Below are 15,783 nucleotides of genomic sequence, written 5' to 3'. Positions count from 1 at the left end.
GTCTAAATGACACACACACACACACACACACACACACACACACACACACACACACACTATTTTAACCCTTCTAGCAAACCGCGTTGAAGCTTTCAAGGGGCCACGAGTGAATAAATATTTGAGGTAAAGTAAGAAAATTGTTCCTTTACCTTTGACAGTGTACATTTTTAATGCTGCCACAGACTGGGCGACCACTTTATTGTTCCTTTTCAGCAGAAACAGTGTTTACAAGTTGTTTACGCTTTAGTCATGTGGCTTTTACTGATATTTAACTGGTTTTATCTAAGCACTGAAGGTTTGCTCTCTTTCAGGATGTATGATTTCAATGTAAATCATTGCAGTATTTTCTAATCAAAACAAGAGCCACGCATATTCAGTTCCGAGATATAGTCATAAAAAATACTGTCACCAAGATACACCTGTAGAGGGCATTGTGATGCATGAAAGGAACGGCGCCGCTGCTATGTGCCTCGTGAAGCCACTGAAGAAAAACAGACACGGCACAACTGTCACCACAGTGCGAGTCTCCCTCGGCGTAATCACATCACCCTGATCACGGCTCTTTAGTCATCATGGTCACATGAGAGAGGGGAAAAAGAGGTGACATAATTTCCTCCATTTCAGCACATCTGTTCCACATCTGACGGCCATCCAGACAGATTTGGTGAGGTTTTCTACCCCTGCTGTGGAGATTGCAAACAGGCCATTCAGCTTGTGTTGTTAACTCAAACAAGATGTGAGGCCGGGGGCCAAGTCTGCGTTCAGCCTGGGGCCCTCTGATTAGGCTGGACTGGGGACAGATTCAGCTCCCTCATCCAATGTCAGCCTAAGCCCCTACACCTGGTCTGAGATCAGTGAGGGAGCACAGAGAAGGCACAGGCTCTGAGAAGAGGGGTTTGTCCTGCTGTAAGCTGGGGCTGCTGGGTAGATAACTGGGTTGCGTAACACTGCCCACTTCAACACTAGCCCTAATGAGAAGAGAGCCTTTCAATTCGCCTCACAATGACGGGATGTAGAGGAGAGAGTGAGAGAAGAAGAGTGGGGGGGGCACTGGAATCCCATTTGTATTTTCAAGATGAGCTCTCACAGACAAAGGTGTCGCTCATAAGTATCACTGTGTAATGTGGCTAATCTCGCACCCAAGTTCTTGTAAATGACTGCTTAAAACCTCTCGTTCATCTGTTGCACTGCTGGCACTCATCCATTGGATCAGCATCATTTAGCACGTAAACATGCTGCCGGTGACAGGTATCAGCGCTGCCTCTCTAATCATACACATACCTCAGCACTGTGGCATGTCCCCATCTATCTCCCTCTCCTCAGAGGCAGCACAGCCTCCCGATCAGAATGGATAATACCCTGTGGACCAACTACCACAGTCTACACAGACAGAGAAACACTCTGCAGCTATAAAGAAAAGACAGCCCAGGCCCATTTAGCATTGCTGTGTTGACACTAATGGACACACAGACTACACCCTCATGTTTGAGAATAAGGACATTATGCAGACATCCTGCTATTCCTTCACTTTCCTCCCTAAAGCTAACGGTGGCGGGGGAACAATTGGTTTCATGGGTGCTGTGGGGTGTCATTTGGTAAGGTCTCCCTTTCTCTGCCTCTACTTTGTGAGCTGGAGCTGTTGGAGTTTAAGAGGAAGGGGTATTATCTCAGACTCTTGCCAGCCCAGTGCACTCTTTGGGATAATGTTCTTATTGGGCGTGATCCTCCAACTGCAGAAGTCATGCTGTCTTTACTCAGAAAAGCAGAGGGGNGGGGGGTGGAGGTGGGTGGCTGGCTTCACCCCAGCAGATTTAAAAAAGAAAAGTTTCCGTTACGCTCTAACCCTCATGTTTGCAGAAAATTCTAAAATTAGTAATAACAAGAAAAGGAGTTCATACTTCCATTGCTCGTGTAATTGCGTAAGAAATGCAAGAAAAACTAAATGTATTATATATCACAGGTGAAAATTAAGGATTTATTCTTACATTTCAGATATGTTTAACAATATAAGTTCTCTTTGAATGCCCGGTTTTGGTTTACTCTTGCTGGATATTTTGTGGTGAAAAATACACCTAAAGGATTTCTTCACCAGCAATCTTTGTGCAACTGTTTGACTTTTCTCCGCTAAACAAACAAAGCACTCAGCAGGTCATGAGGACCAAAGGGAGAACACTTCATCTATTCTCTGCTCGGCAAACTTTAAAGAACATTTTCAGTTGTACTGTAACTGTAAGCTATGTCAATATTTGACTCAGAATCTGACAGGATGCAGGAATCAGCCAATAGGGATATACAGTTCCATAAGTACATTATCACATAGGAATGCAATAACAGTGTCTAATAACGCTGTATGAGCAAACTGCCGACACAGGTACAATCTCAGCAGACCAGAACAGGATCATAGGTTGGAGCCACGATTGTCTCTGCGCTCACAGAATTAAACATGGCATTATGTTAGCATCTCCCCTGCAGCATCACATCAGAGATTCTTTTGAAGAATAAATAAACAATTTACGAGGCTTCAGGTGACAACATAGCGTACTGGCAGCTCCTCAGAATCTGATAAGGTCCATCTCCTTGCCCGTGGCACACAATCGGAGAGATCAATTTCAATCTGGAGACGTGATAAAGAGAGATGACAATGCGCCCCTGCAGCTGTAAATACACAATGTCATGTCTGAAAATAACTGATGAGAAATGATCCAAGCTCAAAATGTGCATTGATTTCATTGCCTCTCCCTCATCCCGTTCCAATGAGTTCAGCTATCATTTCTGTCGACTGTGCAACTCCAAAAAAGAAATCGGTAAAAATCAACAGCAGAGCTCTCGTCTCAAATGTAAAAAAATATCACTTTCTGCTAACATATGAATAAAAGATATTGCATTACAGTCTTTCCACTGAGGTTTTCCAGTTAGCTAATCAAAACCACACAGTGTCATTTCATACAACAAATGTGTTCTTTATTAACCAGCAGACATTCTAGTCAGACAGTGTTGCTTGCCAGACGGAGGTGATTGTGTTATCTGTGAGGCCGGCTGTGCTGCTCTCCGCTGGGCTCCTGCAGCTCGAGGATTGTCCCTTACCTCGCCACTACACCGAGCACTGCTTCTCCCCTGCACTCTAATTGCCTCCATTACTGTATCTGCAGTCAGATAAAATGCTAATTTCACAGCACATTAATTTCTCCAGGCTGAACAATAAGCAACACAAAGCCCAGGCCGCCTGCCTTTGCCTGGGCAGGCACGTCTGCAGCGCTGGGCTCCTTCCCAATGGTAGAGGAGTGAGAGCACCATTATGCACAGGTCAATGAAATGAAGGAAAAATCCATCGATTCTACATTTGAAAAGAAAACACAGGAGAAGGGCTGGGGCAGGGTGATTTATCAGTCTCAGACGGAGTCTGGCAGTCAGGGCTGGAAAATGCTGAGGAGAAATGCTCCATCCTCATTGGCCTCCTTTGGCCCTGCCATAATACAGTAACATATGTCTATGAATAGATATAGCTTTTCAACCTTCACCTGTTACATGAAAGACTTTTTGAAATGGGATCGGAGTGAAGATAACGCAGTAGGTTAACTTTTAAATTCCTGTTGTGGATTTTTGAGTGAATTAAAGCAGAGTAGGGATTGCTCTTTTAATAAAGCTATATAGGGTACTTTCCCTAATTTTATATACATTATCTTTTCCTTCCGGAGTTCATCGATCATCTTTTGCTCAGAAGCACCCGTCTGTATACATCAACCTAATGTTCTCATATTATATGCATGGCTTGATTCCTCCCTCCAGCATCCCCCCACTGTCTCTGGATTAGCAAGCCCACACCCCACTTCACAAATCAAAACGTTTAACATAATAGCTCCCATCCTTTAATAGCTACACAACACACTTCATTTATTCAGCCACAGTTTTTAATAAGTCATTATCAAATTCTGCTTAATTCTACTAAGCCCGCCAGGATAGCGAGAACAGTAAAGGAAGTGCTGTTAACCCTATGCAAAATGTACGTTTGTGTTTGTGCCAGGAGCCAGGAGCAGAGCGAATCCTGACCCAAGTGCAGTCTCTCTTCCTGGGAGAGGAAGATGTGCGCCCTGGAGTGAGGCTGGCCTTGGCACTCTCTGATAAGCCCTTCACACGAGGAGCACTGGAGGCTCACTACAGTGTGCACCAACAAAAACAAGTCACATCAAGTCCCAATTAAACTCTTTGATTAAATTCACAATGGCTGTGTGAACTGTAATATGTTACAGGTTGTTGGCTGGGTTAAATAACGCCCAGGTGTTCTCCATGAGGCCTATAGGATGTGAGAAGGTAGATGGGAGATAAATGCCATAATGAATGTAAATTGGTAAATTGATGATAACAACTTTCGGTACAATTGAGATAGCAAATAAGCCTTTTGCACATCAGGTTTGAATCAACAGCTAGTATATTAATGACAGGGTTGTATACAAATACACACAGCAGACATGGTGTGTCTGGCCAGCGATGAGTCATTGCCTGAAGATTGATCAACATTGCTTCAGATTCATTCATTAAAAACAAAGTATGTCATTTGTTTTTATTTGATCTTATACACATGACACTCAGCACGTAAATGTAGGTAGCCAACAGCAGATGATATAATCGAACTTCATTCAAAACACACCAAGCAAACTGATACATATACTATGGTTGGAAAAACATTGTATCTTTTGCTTTTCAAAAGATACATATTTTTGATCATACTGTTCTTGTTTTTAAAGCATTCTCCAGCAGGTCATATTAGAAAAGCTAAAACATAAACAGGGAGTTTGAAAGCATAGATTAATTAAACAATTAGAATATCAATTATAAACCAAACAACTGTTCTGTTTACAGTGTGAGCGGCTTGGTGGTGTGCACCATGTTTCCTCGTATAATAACAGAAATCCCTCAAAATCCAATGCAAACCTGCACTGCGTTAAGAGTATAAACATTTACTTTTTATAATATTTACCATCAACGCGACTGCTATGAAACTGAATATCTATTAAAACACAGGCGGATAGTGAGAGGCTGAAGTTTAGCAGGCAGAGTTACATCATACCCTGGCTGCATTAACCCCCTGCGTTCTGAGGCCTGTCCTGGCAGGCTTGTATGGTTTCCTCCTGTTTCCATTCAAACACTGTGAGTGCTGTGGAAGCGTTGACAGACTGAGCACGCCCGCACTGGCTGGCCTGCTGGGGACTGGCTGGGGGGGGGGGGCCTGGGGGGGGGCGAGAGAAAGAGAGAGCCTGCTGAAGGAAAAAGGAAAGGAGGCCTGGTCTGCACGCTGCACCAGGGACAATGTGGAGACAAGCTCTGTTAACTCTGCATCTCCGAATGCATCAGCAGCTTAAAGAGATATCAATCGTAAAGGGTGTATCAGTGTGGAGGACTGCTGATTTAAGGTGTCTCTGGTGGAGAAATCACTAGGTGGATGTTTGAGAGCGATGGCAGGTGGGATGCCATGATGCCTGCCTCAACCCCCCCTCCCCTAATTAAACCATTACTGCAGGACGTGGAGACTTGGAGGGGATTACATAATGCACTCCAATGTGCTGGAATGGGCCAGTCCCAGTGGGCAGCAGGCAGTGAGAAAGCCAGACAGAGAAAGAGGAGAGGAGAGAGGCATTTGAGGCATTTGAGATTAAGTCCCTTTCATCTTCAACCAGACTCATATTTCCTAAAGTTAAGTACTAGATGAAGACTGTGCGATTACTCTCTCCCTCTCCGTCTCTCTCTCTTTCTCACACAGTTTTTCACACAGTTTTGCACACACACACTCTCCCTCTCTCTCTCTTAGTCCCTCTCTTTTTTTTGCCTTTAGTGGAAGACTCTCGAAATGTGCATTCAAATGCCTGTGGAGGACTCAGGCTCCAAATCCCCAATGCTAAATACAGGAATTTCTAAGAATCGCAGTTCAAAAAGGAGACACTTAAATATCTGCTTTCTCATTTCGCAAGAGAAACACAGTCAATGGCTGGGAGAGGATGCTTACAGTAGATGCTTCAACATTGAGTCTTAAATGTTTCAGACGATGCTACAGTGATCTCAAGACTCACTGTTACTCTTTGGAATGAAAACAGACACATGGAAATAAGGTGTATGAGCAATTGGTATCTGCTGACTATAATGAAATCATAAAGGATGGAAAAACACGTAATGAAAAAATGTGTTGAGGCAAAAAAAAGGAAATAAAGACATGTGCTTGTATTTAAGGCCCCATTTTTATGATTTACACAGAGCAGATGCACATTACACTTACACAGTCTCTCAAACGTTCTCTCATACTGAGCACACACTTTTGTTTCTACCCACATGGGTCATGAGTCACATTGTACGGTTACACTTAAGAGAGGCTCCGTGCAAAAACATCCTGACCTAAACAGCTCTGTGCGCTGCCTGCTACTTGTGAGAGAAATGACTCCACATAACCATGCTCATCTCTAAACACAGAGATACACATTGATAGGAACTCATAAAGCAAACACGAATGCTCAGAGAGGTCACATGTGCGCCAGTAGATGGATATATTATTCTAAATCTCAGGTGTGATGGAATTGTTTCAGCGAGATAAGAGGCAGCGAGTAAATCACAGTGATTGCTCACAAACAGTCGGATTCTGCTGAGATGCGCTCAGGTTGGGGAGCGATCACTCAAGCCCCGAGAGACAGGACTCTCTCATCCACTCTCTCTGAGCCCTCTCTATGTCAAGTGGATATCATGACATGAAAAATACCTATTCTCTGGCTCCAATCACCAGGCTCTCATATGGTTAAGGTGTTGCAGCAATCAAGCCAATTTCTTGTTGTGTGTTTATGTGAGAAAGATCTCCACCAGGGCAGGGCTTCTCCACTCAGCAGTGTTTGCTGAAATAAATCCTGTATCTCCAGTGGTGCCAGGCAGCAGACGCTGTTTTTGCCAGCTGTCTGCCATGCCGCTCTGCTCCGTTCTACTCGCCGTTTGCTGCTGCGACTGCTGTCCGCCGCTCAGCACTCAGCCCCTTGTTTTCATAACAGCTCCGGCACGGACGGCTGGCACAGCTGTTCTGTGGGTCCCCACGGCCTTTTAAAAAAGGCAATAAATCAATCTAGGCACTCAATACAGGCGGGAAATTGACCAATTAGAGTGGCCCAAGATGCTTATGTTCAGGCGGACGATTTTACAAATTGGCTATCTATTTATACCAACACAGGCACTCTACGAGAAAAATTCACTGGCTGCAGTCACTGCATTAATGTTTTTTTTCTTTCTCAGGCAATAGAAACCAGACCTTAGTGTTCTGAGGCCCTGACTGCTTAATCACACACCCCTCATTCAACACAGCCTTTTTATAGCTACTGCTTATTATATACAAAGAAAAGATCCGATCAAACATCACATGGTGTAATTTGTGTTTGTTTTAATTACAAATGCGCAACAATAAAAACGGTCTAGTGCAGACCTTGTAGTAATGAGCTCTTATTATCATGTGCACTCACTTGCTTTGACAAAGCCTAATGAGGAGAGGCCGCACCAACTACAACTTAAGTGCTACTAAGCAATGCTTGAATAGTAATCATTCATTCGGTCTAAAGCACACAGAGCCACGTAATACTGAGGTGTAGTGTCAGAAAAAAAAGTGACATGATTTATTTTAATGTATTTGCTTCCTTTTTAAAACTCAATAACTTATCTTTTCTGCAAGCCTAATATAGTTTTACACATCTACTTTTGCTTTATGATCCATTAATCACATTATGTCTTTTCTTTTAACTAAAGGCCTGTTGCCTGTCGAACACCTTTTTTCCCTCTAAAACTGAAAATGTACTCGATTAGGAGCTACAGGTGCGCTGGCATCTGTTAGCAATCTGTCTGTGTAATGGCATTTTTTATTTGTTTTCACCCAATCTGAAAGGCATCCTGAGTGAACATCTACCTGATACCTTTGTTGTATGATTATCAATCTCCAGGTAACAATCAAATAACAGGCTGCTTGCACCTGCACGGCGGTCGCTCCATATGCTGCTCTCAGAACAGGTAGAACAGCAGAAGTTAGTATTCATTCCCAGAACTGGCTGATGCAACACTCAGGCTAAATCATGCACAAGATCCAGAAATGAGCCACAATGGTGGTTTTTGTAGAGCCGCTGGCTATACGTGGTAAAGCCTAATTAGTGCTACTCTGTAACAAAGTCCACCGACTACGTTCTGAAGAATGCCAAGAGCACACTCTGCAGTCCCTTATGTTATGCTAAGTAGAACTCAGGAGCATCATTATCATTCACAGCCTACTTGCCTGCAGACTCATTTATGCTTACATGTCACTTTCCTCCCATACAGTCTAATCAGCTGATACACACACACACACACACACACACACACACACACACACACACACACACACACACACACACACACACACACACACACACACACACACACACAAGACCTTAAAGGTTACTGTATTTTTGTGAGTACTTAATCCAGATAACCCTGTGTAGCAGAGCATGTTAAAATAAACAGGAAATGGAAACAAATAAGCCTGTGTTGTTTTTTTCTCTGGCCCGTGGCTCTGTAGCTGCAACAAGGGAGAAAAACACCACTGCTTATAATATGACTCAATCTCCTCTGCTTGGAACGACTCATCAGACGTTTTTTTTCCTTTCATGCTCGTCTGTATGTCGTTCACATCTGGGTTCAAAGGTTTCACTTTTACGCAACAATTGTATCACGTAAAAAAAGGAGGATGGGTTCAGCTACATTATTAGCACATACGTATTGTAGCAGAGTTCAAACACTTTCATTTTGATGCTATCAATTACACTCTTTATTCCTCAATTCCAACCCCTTAAATATTAATATGATTCCATAATGAGGCTGAGTGGTCGGAATCACTCACTGTCCCTCAAGGCAGCATCGCAGTGGACGAGTGCACAGACCTCGCTTGATGAATAAAACCATCCCATTAAGCTACACTTCACCACTCATACATGCCTCTGTGGAAATTGTGTATTCCTCTTTGTCACAGGAGCGAAATAAAAAGCTCCATGCACAGTCTGCAGGTGCCTCCTCTAATAACCACATCCTTCATGTGGTGTCTTTGAGCCGCACGCTGCAAAGGTAGATTTAATCAATCGTAATTGGTCTATGTGTGTGCATGTGTGCTCGCACATGTATGTCTGTTTTGTGGTCTCTGGAAAGACACATGTAAAACTCACAAACTCAATATACCAGCATATTAAATAATTATCCGAAACACATTCTTCCTTTCTAGTCTGTGCCTCCTTATGGGCTTTAAAATACTGTTTTTCATGTTTCTAAATGAACTGCATGATAAATGATGTGGGGTCAATGGTTTACAGGCAAGAGAGGACCTTTCAATTACTGCCTGATGAGGCCTGAAGAGAGACAGTCCTCAGTGGAGTGCACAGAATGAGAAATGAGATGCTTAACATTACTGAAATTGTTACATTTCAAAAAGCAATTTTCTTAAATTGCTGAACAAGTTACTAAAATCAGACACCCAATTAGGATCTGATTTTTAAGAGTGGAATTAAAGGAGTGGCTCTGCTATCAGCACTGTCTGGGGTACAGGCAACCGTTGCTCATCTCCACAGCGAGGCTTTTATGTTAGGGCCCCATATCATGCAACTCACACAATCTAATTAGCTCCTCTCCAATGGAAGAACACTCATTTTGAAATGCAGCTGAAAAACGGCATGAGATAACTCGGGCTTCTGTTATTGTCGCATTTATCGACAGATCCTGCCTTTCATGTGTCACGTGACGAAGACTAGCCATGCTACTGAATCATCACTATTTAGACAGTCAGCTAATACACTGTGAAATGAGCACCACTTCGCCATCACAGAGCAAAATAAATCATGCTCTGAATAGAGCTTCTGACAAGAGCGTTTATTATTTCTATAATACTAGCAGCTTGATACGTCTTGTAATAGTGCATTAGGAAATGATCCTCACTTGGAACTGCACTGACCTTTCACAGAGCAACTTAACATAATATCCTTCAGAGAAATGAAGTGGCTGCAGAACTCGCTCCTCACTTACACATTCAAATAGTTACATAAAGCACTTCCCTTATGCGAATACATGCACATACATATATATGTGCACTCCGAGGCATACAGACAAAGTGAGACATGTGCGGACACACACACACACACACACACACACACACACACACACACACACACACACACACACACACACACACACACACACACACACACGTGGAGAGAAGAGGCAACCAGTGAACCATGAAACATCTTCATCCATCTCTGTTCCCATGGCAACAAGTGAAATCATATTCCTTTTACAACTTAGTTCTCCACTCACAAATGTAGCCATCTGCTAAAAACATATAGTCGCCTAGAAAAGTTATATGATGAATATTTTAAGGGGCTTTGCGAGCGGCTGCAGGCATTATGGTCCCTGGCCAACGTCTTCCTCCGAGGCGCCACATCCTCCCCCACCGAGGATGATGCTGAGGGGGGGACGTCGTTCTTCAGGAGAGCCCGGCTGCTCGCGCTCCCGTACGGCTATTATTCTTCAGACAGAAAGCCACAAAAATATAGCTGACCTGTCTTTTTTTTCCCTTTTCAAGCCAAACATAATTTTTATCAGGCGTATATATAGTTTGGGTAAAGTATAGGTCAGTTTTGTTTTCAAGTACAACTGTGTACGTGTTCTGGAAGTGTGTTTGTGATCTCTAAATGTGATATTGAAATTTAAAAATTACTTCCTAAAGAAATAACTCACTTTTAACACGCTTTGTAATTTCAAACTGTAGTCAATATTGCAAAGCCATGATTTCAAACATGGATCTCTCAAAGATTTAAAACTGTGGAAAATTCAAGTGATTTTGTTGTTTTGTCGGTTTTGTTTACTTGTGTCAGACAGGGGGTGGGGGGGGCTCTTGGTGGATTGAGTTTGTTTTGCTAGTTTTTTTCTCTTGTGTTTAACAAATATATTGACTTAATAACAACTGAAGAACCAACTACTGTATCATCTAAAACATATTCCCCCATGTGTGTTTGCTTTATTCATATGTTAGCTACAGTTACTCGGGCTGAGCAGTTTTCTTTCACAAAGCTGATTAACAATCATGCCATCCAGTTATGAAAAAGCCTCGAGATAACAGCATTTTAACACCTGAACAATCTCAATGGTGAATATTTCACAGAAGTGTAATGAAAGAAAAAAAGTTCTCCAGTAGAATTTACATAAATTCAAAGTTATTTTCATTCATCCTCTGAACCATGAAATTACTTATTCTCTGCTATAAAAGAAAACAATTGAAAATGTTTTTAGCTTTGCAGTATATGTTAGGAGCGTTGTCCACCACATTTATAAAAGACAAGTATATTTAATTTCACTCAACTCTGCTATTCACCAGTTTCCTTTTTAAGCTTAATTGTTAATAAAGTTACTGAGAAATGTATTGCAATAGGTATTTCTGCTACCCCACTAAGCAGAACAACCTGTATATTAGTCATTGAAAATAACATGCTAATGTTGAGCATGTTTGCATCTTAAGGTGTGCATGGTGCGCAGGTTGATGTAACATTTAGAACATTTAGGAGAAAAATCACATCTTTGCTACTTTATCTTCCTATTTAAGTTTAATCCAATTACTTCTTTAAGATGAAATAACAAAAGCAAGTAGATTTCAGGGTATAAAAAAGTTATTTTTTAATTTATGAGCTCAAAAGCAATCAACTTGAATTATAGAAAAATCACAAACAAATCACATAAACTACCAATAACATATATTGTATTATGGAATTTCCTATTTATTATTTTCTGTTATTAAATGAAAATTCAAGCTGCACTCATCTTCATTTGTTGGCCATTTAGGGGCAGCAGGAAAAACTACAATGAAATATAATGGCTTTATAAAGCTTGCCAACAGGTGTGTATTGAAGCATCCAGCTAACTACCTTATTCATTTACATACGTGATGATATGACGTCCAATATTTACTTAAAAAAAATATCTCCAATACCAGTTTTTAAATCTGTCCTTTACTTCCTCAAAATGTATTTAAAAAAAATGTTATTAAGCTATTTTTGTTTACAATTAAAATACATAAAGATCCCTTTTGAGGGCAATGCTATAGAGCAGAGAACAGCTTCAGAGCTCTCACTCTCAGTCTGGACCGGAGCCAGGGAGCTTTACATGGGCTGAAACCCCATTGTGTACCACTGAGTTAGCTCCTTGTGCAATACATCACGGGGGGACAGGACACTGCGGAGGAATAAAAGGGACAACTGAACCGGTATATTAAGTACAACAGCATCCAATCCATAAAAGTCAGCATTAATGGCCAGGCTGGCTATTTCATATTTCATCTACAATGAGGCCAATTTGGAGGTGTTGAAATGAGCTGTTGGAAAGATGCCCATTTTTTAGACACAGCCATATTATTTATTCCCCTCTCTGCCCCCTTCACCTGCCAGAATTAATGGCTCGCAAAAAAGCTAATTATCCGCTTTAATCTGGATTATAATGTATGTTCTCCTGACCAACAGCAACAGTTTGTGAAGCATATGTAGCGAGTCTGCGGTGTTCTGCTGACCTCGTGTCGAACATTACTCTGGAGGACTGACACTCTGCACACCAGATGGGGAGGACCGAGCTCACTGTGTTCAGGAGAGTGAAGAGACTCACATTAACACCACAGCCAACACAACTGTTTCATCCTGCGGCTAAAGCTGAATTCGGTTCATTTTTATCCTGCCACTTTCTGGTTTTCTGGGAGCAACATTCACACACATGACTGACCAGGCCCATGTGGTCCAGGGTGGATGTTTGCCTTATTTTCCTTTGGTGTAATAAGAAGTTTGAAGACAACCACAGACATGTTAGGAGCACTATGGTGAGCTTCTGAGGCTCCTTTTTCTCATTCTTTATTTGTATATTGGAGTTGGAATTTGCATCCTCCCCTTGAGATTCTCTAAAAGAAACTGTAACCAAACATAAACCTCACATCCTTTTAAAAAAATAACCAAGCGGACTAAAATAAGAATGAATAACAGAGCTTTGTCTGGTGATTTCATAAGAGGCAGAGTTTCTTCTGAATTGTAAAGGAAAATATTATAATGTAGATATGAAACAAGTTTCTACCTGTTTTGGGTTAGTGGCACGTATTGAGCTTGGTGCTTAAAACAATTAATAATGTGTATAAGGTATAGCTTTAAGACATTACAGTGCTCAAGAGAGTTGTCTCCCTTTCTGTTTAAACTGCAACCTTAAAGTGTCTCTAGTAGTAACACTGACACCTGCTGGGAAAGGAGTGACTCCTGGCTGAATTTGGGGACAGGTAGAGGGGCCACCTGTCCCTGAGAGTTCAGCAAGTTCACAGACTTTACTTTGCCTTAAACATGTCTAAACTATCCACATGATAAATTCACATAAACCCACCGACGCACACTCTGTAAAGACAACAAACTGCGGCAGGATGGGGGTTGTGCTAAGTGGTGGGTGCAGGATTTAGCTTAAATACAAATACTATATCTATCCTTCCCTTGTTGACTGCATCCCCAGGCTTAGAGACAACTTCAAGTAAATCGTCCCCCCCCTCCCTCCACCCCTTCACCACAGCTCTGGAGAGTGGAGGTGGCAGTGGGGGGAGGAATAAATAATTTGGCACTTGAGGCCCCATGAGGAGACCAACTTTGCCGGTAAAATAATCACAAAATACAAGTGAAAATGTTCCATTTTGAACAGCATGCTTCCTAATGTAAAAGTGGCAGGTGGCATATTTCAAGTGGGCTTTGATTGATCCCCAGCTGTTTGTAAAATTGTCTGTCGTCACAGAATTCAGGTCAGAGTGATAAGCATTGTGGGCACTCCCTCTGGGACTGCTGTTCACATGGTCTCATTCAGAAGTCTGCGTGCTGCACTAAACCTCAGTGGCAGGCCGAGCTGCGCTACTAAACAGAGGGTGGAGAGAAATAAGAGGAAAGGAACAAATAAATCAACCCGGAAAATGTTAACGATTAAACATTATTTTTACCTATGGAAACATTATTTATTGTTCATCATAGCAATAAATGTAAAAAAGCAACATATAATGTTTGTAACTTTAAAATTATAGGATTATTAAAATCCTTTTCAAAATCAAAATGAGTTTTCTACACAGATACCCTGAGAAAAATAAGCTACTGCCATTAAAAGCAAGAGCATTTTAAAACAAAGTAAAATCATCTACCATCTACTTTTCTTTTTTTCAACCTGGAAAATAATCAAAGCTTCCAACAAAAGAAGGGGGTGTGGGGGGGAAATGAAATACAAACTACATGAGCAGTCATACATTTCTAATGGGACTCTTTTAATCTTGCAAGGGAGACTTTCAATAGTGAATTAGTCTTTTTTTGTATTCCTTTAATGCTTCCAAAAGAAATATATGCAAATCTCTGGCTAATGCTAACAGCAGTGACAAAGGAGCCAGCTCTCTCTGCTACACTGTGTTACCCAGCCGGCAGGGCACGGTGGCCGGCATAATGCCTTCAGATTTCAACAAGGCCTGCTGGATCAAAACCAGTAATGAATACATGTGGATGTTCTCCGCTAGAAAGATTTCTATCTTCTGCCAGACAGCACCTTGGTCAAGGCCTGCTGTGTTTCTTTAAGCCTCACTAGGATATGATTTTAACCGCTCGTGCTTTTGGACAGAGAAGACATCTCCATCTTCTTTTCTAACCCTTAAAAAGATAACTTGACATCTTTGGAGTGGAAAAAAATCTCTATGCTTCAATTACAGGCAAGAAATGAGGAGGAGAGTGACAGACGGCTTATTTTAAAATGAACCAAATATAGATTTTAGATTTAAATAAATATGCATATTAAAATATTTTAATATAAAAATAGCATAAACACCACAGTTAAAATATCTTCATAATTATTACGTGAACCTGCAAAATGTAAAGTTGTGTCTTTAACCTGTAGTTATTGCTTTTACAATTATTGATAAATTCATTGCCACATAATACTTGATGACACATAATCAGAACACATTGATGTAGGCATTTCAATTCCATCTATTTTCATTTTGAGGGCCTGTCTGGCAAAGTCTAAACGTGGTTAACTAGTAGAGGCAGAGTTAATCCTTTTATCTAGATCCCTGCTGCAGGGGATCCCAAACACACTCTGATTAAAAAAGGAAACGTGGGCAATGAACAGTTTAAGAATCATGGGCCCTAAACAGATAAAGGCGGAACATCTTGTTGCTATGGCAGTGCATATGGAATGACTGGCGACAGTTCTCTCCCCGTCTAATATATTCACATTATTTATGAAATATTTTATAAGTAGCATAGCAAATGCTAAATATAAATCCCAAGGAGATGCTCTGTGCCTTTCCAGCTGGAGTAGTGGAATGCCAGTGCCCGTGTTACACAGCTTCTTCTTTGGAAAGGCTGGGTGTTTGTTCACAAGACACACTGCTTTTGATTCCCCCATCCTCCTATTCTTCAATAAGTAAAACAATTTAAAAAAAGAGAAGAAAAAAGAAATCTCGATTTTTTTACATTGGCAGATAGAAACCATGAACAAAAGAGACAATTTGATCTGCTCATGTGGGAAATCAGATTCCCGTCTGAGATTCATCCAACGCACTCCAGGATACAAGTGAAGAACGGACAAAAAAAAAAAAAGTGTGGGAAATTATAATATCATATAGAATAGCTAACTTGCATAAGAAATAGAAATGCCTAAAATGTAGATATTATTATTCCGGAACGGGAATTGAAAAATCATCAAAAGCAGTTAATAGATTTT

General features: G+C 41.3%; 1 protein-coding gene across 1 annotated transcript in view; it reads right to left on the bottom strand.

The window, feature by feature from the left end:
* Positions 1 to 15,783, bottom strand: part of roraa (RAR-related orphan receptor A, paralog a) — a 174,664-nt gene that overhangs the window by 86,634 nt on the left and 72,247 nt on the right. The gene's annotated exons all lie outside the window — the stretch shown is intronic.

This window comes from Notothenia coriiceps, unplaced genomic scaffold (assembly GCF_000735185.1).
Source record: "Notothenia coriiceps isolate Sejong01 unplaced genomic scaffold, NC01 NC01_scaffold00019759, whole genome shotgun sequence".
Lineage (NCBI taxonomy): Eukaryota > Metazoa > Chordata > Actinopteri > Perciformes > Nototheniidae > Notothenia > Notothenia coriiceps.
Note: the sequence above shows the minus strand (reverse complement) of the source record. Positions and strands in the feature narration are given on the sequence as shown.